At 38.8% G+C, this 4,439-nt stretch overlaps 1 non-coding gene across 1 annotated transcript; it reads right to left on the reverse strand.

Moving 5' to 3' along the window:
• Nucleotides 1–335: 335 nt before the first annotated feature.
• On the reverse strand, nucleotides 336–487 carry LOC114514398. The gene has a single exon (XR_003686051.1). It is a non-coding gene; the product is annotated as a small nucleolar RNA SNORA5 (small nucleolar RNA).
• Nucleotides 488–4,439: the final 3,952 nt, after the last annotated feature.

Here is a 4,439-nt window from a genome sequence, read left to right on the forward strand (position 1 = left end):
ATGGATGTGATAACCAAATAATTTCAGTGATTAAGACAGAAGTGCGCTCTGGAATCACACTTGCACGATGATGACAAGCAGCACTTATTTGGGGGGTTCTTTCCCATTGACATAGGACATCAGAAGAAGAAAAGAGAAAATACTTACTATAAACACAGTTCTTCATTAGCTTCTACATGCATAAGAATAATTTTCAAATGCAGAGAATAGAGGGAAGTTCTAGTTCCACATGAAAATGCTATTCTATATTTTATAAGGTCTCGGTTATATAATAAATTAAATCTTAATTTATACCACCAATAGAAATGTAAGACACCAGGTGATTTTTTTCCCCTCGACATCTGTAACCAAACTTATCCCTGAGGCCCAGCAGGCAGGACCAGGGCCCAGGACGCAGGAGTCATGTTCGGGGTTTCTGTGGCAGCCTCGGGGCCAGTGCCTGCCAGGGGTCGATGGGTCTTCAACGCACTATGTTTCTGTTCCAACAGGGAAATGTAAGGTAAATTATTCTCTCTATGTGTCTGGATATTTTAATTTTATGAAGTGATCATATAATAAGACAGCCCTTCAAGGCTAAAGCTCTATCAGTAAAATGGGCAACATTTTGTAGGATTCACGTTTTTCTCTTTATCCCATATTACATAGTATATAATTTTTATTCAACCCAGTTACAGAAAGAAGAGATCTATGTTTGTAAAACTGTTACATTTAATTTTGCTGAAAAAATACAATGAAAATCCATTTTGTTTATTTTTAAAAGAAAGCAAAAAAAATACATTTAAATTATTTGGAAACCCACTAGACTCCACATCATATGTTATCAGGGGATTGCAGATTCAAAGAATGAGACACTGCCCACTATGATTGCCAAAACCTGGACTGCTGCCAACACCAGAGACAGGTGAGGGTGTGGAGCAGCAGGAGCTCTCATTCGCTGCTGGTGAGAATGCAGAATAGGATGGCCACTTTGGAAGATATGTCAGTGGTTTCTTACACAATTGAATACACACTTCCCATATGACTAAGCAATCACACTTCTTGGTACTTAGCCTAAAGATATGAAATCTTATGTTCACAAAAAAACCTGCCATGCCGATGTTCTTAGCAGCTTTCATCATAATTGCCTAAACTTAGAAGGGACCGAGATGTCCTTTAGTAGGTAGATCTATAAATAAACTGTGGTACATCCAGGTAATGGGATATTATTCAACACTTAAAAGAAGTAAGCTATCAAGACAAGAAAAGATATGGAGGAAACTTAAATACATATTGCTAAGTGAAAAAAGCCAATCTTCAAAGTCTCTGTACTGTATGATTCCAACAATATGACATTCTGGAAAAGGCACAGTAAAAGACTGGTGCTTGCCAGGGTTAGGATAAATGGACAAAGCAAAGAAGATTTTTAGGGCAGTGAAAACATTCTGTATGATAGTATAATGATGGATACATGTCGCCAAACAATTGCCTAACCCACAGAACGTTCAGCACCAAGAGAAAACCCTAATGTAAACTTTGGATTTCAGGTGATTAATGTGTCAAGGTAGGATCATAAATTTTAAGGAACCTACTGCCTAACTGGGGTGTTGACACTAGGGGAGGCTCTGCATATGTGAGGGTAGGAGATATGTGGGAAATCTCTGTACTGTCTTATTTTGCTGTGACCCTAAAACTGCTCTAAAATTGTCTTTAAAAACATTCAACATTTATTCTTGAGTTAAGTATACAGATACATTTTCTTGAATAGTTAAAAATACTCAACAGAAGATTAAATTTGTCTAAGTCAGTCAAGTTAGAAAGTTCTAGATTTTGCCATAAATTAACTATATATGATTATAAATAAGCATTTCTGAGGAAGTTTACATCATCCTTATATAAGCTTTTAAGATTAAAGTTACAGTTGCCTACTGCTATATAACAAACCACCCCTAAAACTTAATTATCCTTTTATTATTTTTCATTATTTTGTGGGTCAGAAATTAGAGTGGGACTCAAGTTGGGCCATTCTTCTGCCTTACATAGAGACAACTGGTGATTTGGTGATATTCAGCTAGAGGCTGACTTGGCCTGGATTCCTTACTCACATACTTACTTGGAGCTTGGGATGGGATCGCTGGAACAGCTGGGGATTGGCCAACATTGGTGTCTCTCCCTGCTGCCTCTCCCCATAGCTAGCTTGTGCTTCCTCACAGCAGAGCAGTCTCAGGGTAGCCATATTTCTTACACAGTTAATCAAGAATCCAAGAGTGAGTGTTCCAAGAGACAGGCAGTAGACACTTCTAGTCTCTTACAGCCTAGACCCAGAAACAGGCAGAGGAACATCACTTCCATGATGTTCCATTGATCAAAGCAGTCACAGAGGTCACCCTGATTCAGGACTAGGAAACAGAGAGCTATGTCTTAATAGGAAAAAGGTCTAAGATTTCTGTGACCATCTTAAATCTGCCACAACAGAATGTTTTATTTTAGAATTGTATTGTTAAAAATTTTTTTCTACAAAGAACATACACTGTATCCAATTTCTTTATTGGGAATTCCCAATTTTCAGGAACAATTTCAATGTTCTCAGAGAATAACCAACAAAGAAAGTCCTAGGAAAACCTAACTACAGAACAAGATATGTGTCACATGGAGTATATAGCCTAGCATGCCCAATCAAAAAGTAAGTCCAACAGAAAAAGGTAAGACCCCTTGTAACTAGTGTAATTAGCATCAGTCAGTCTTCAGTGTCAGCCTAATGACACCAACCTATGACAAATGGCCATAATCAATCCTTCATAACTGTGTGACATCCACTGCCATTTATAGTTCAGGCAATGGATGGGCAGAATATGGGCAGGTGTCTTCACAAGTTTCAGAAGACATCACTAGCCAAGACACCTTCATCTTACTCACATGTCCCCAAATGTTAGACAGCCACCAAAATTTTCTACTTCCATTTCTAAGAATGACTTATCCTTAGTTCATAGCAGTAACTATTTAGCAAAGTCTGTTCTGTTACTTACAATTTGCTTTGGCTTGATGTCATGGTTTCCTATTAGTTCTGCAATGATGTTTAATTCTACTGTTCAGTATGTCTTGACAGTTATTCTAGTTACTTTGATTTCAGTACAAGCCAAATACCACCTTCAGAGAATTGTTGTGGGTATTAAATGAAATAATACACCTGAAGAAACCTTATTTCTTTAAAAGTACAACATTGATCCCTGGCTGGTGTAGCTCAGTGGATTGAGCACAGGCTGTGAACCAAAGCATCGCAGGTTCAATTCCCAGTCAGGGCACACGCCTGGGTTGCAGGCCATGGCCCCCAGCAACCACACATTGATGTTCCTCTCTCTCTCTCTCTTTCTCTTTCTCTCCCCTCTCTAAAAAATTTTTTTTTTAAAAGTACAACATTGACTATCTTAGCTACGGGATTACAAAGATGACTATCAAAGCAATCCAGTGGCAGGAATAGACACTATGAAATAGGTATCAGCTTCAGCAGAATTTAACCAAGGGCAAAATATCCATTCCCATGGAGGAAAGAGAATTTGGAAGACATTATGCCTAAGACAGAGAGAGGCAAGAAGTTGTAAAAATTAAAAAATTCCAAAAAGCAGAGTAGTAACCTCAGCACAGGGCACATCAGGAGGAAGAAGGAATTAATGAAGCCCATATTGGGAAAAGAGACCGAGACCTTATCATGATACACTTCTAATGCTCAGTGGAGGAATATAAACAGTATTGGAATAAGCAGTGGAGAGCCATTCAAGAATTCCATAGAGGATTGAAGAAAGACTATATAGTTAATCTACTCCCAGAGGACTCTAATAAACAGATTCAGTTAGTCATTTTTGTTGTGAAAAGAAGGAAAAAGGGTTAGAATCCCAAATCCTGAACCCTGAAACCCATGATTCAATTAATGTTGAACTAGATTCAAAAGTGGAAAATATTACAGATCCATGTCCACCTTACTGGGTTTTGGTCCCACATCCCAATCTGGCCTCCCATCCTGGTAAACTAGGTGTGGCCATGTATGAACTGGGAGGTTTCCTTCTGTTCCTTACTAAGGGATCTATTGTCAGATAGTTGTGGGCTTCTAAACCACTATTTCCTGGAGCCAGAGTCAGGTCTCCAATCCCTGGATGTGAGCACTCTGACTCAAAGTGGAAGCAGATAAATGAGAGTGCTTTTTTCCAAGAAGTCAGTGGAGAACCTGCTCCAACTAAGAATTCACTCTACATACCCTGTGTCCAACAGGCCTTCTCAGGGTAAAGGCATTCCCTGGATGGATATGGTCATATATACATCACACCAGCAGAAGGAAAGAGAATAATAGTAACACACACAAAAAGGGGCGGTCAACAGGAGGTCTACTCCCTAAAGTAAGATTACCCTCCTTTTCTGAGCTTTGAATCCCTTGCCTAGGATTATTTAATTTCTTGAATACCCTTAAATAT

The sequence above is a fragment of the Phyllostomus discolor genome, chromosome 3 (genome assembly GCF_004126475.2).
Source record: "Phyllostomus discolor isolate MPI-MPIP mPhyDis1 chromosome 3, mPhyDis1.pri.v3, whole genome shotgun sequence".
NCBI classification, from domain to species: Eukaryota; Metazoa; Chordata; class Mammalia; order Chiroptera; family Phyllostomidae; genus Phyllostomus; species Phyllostomus discolor.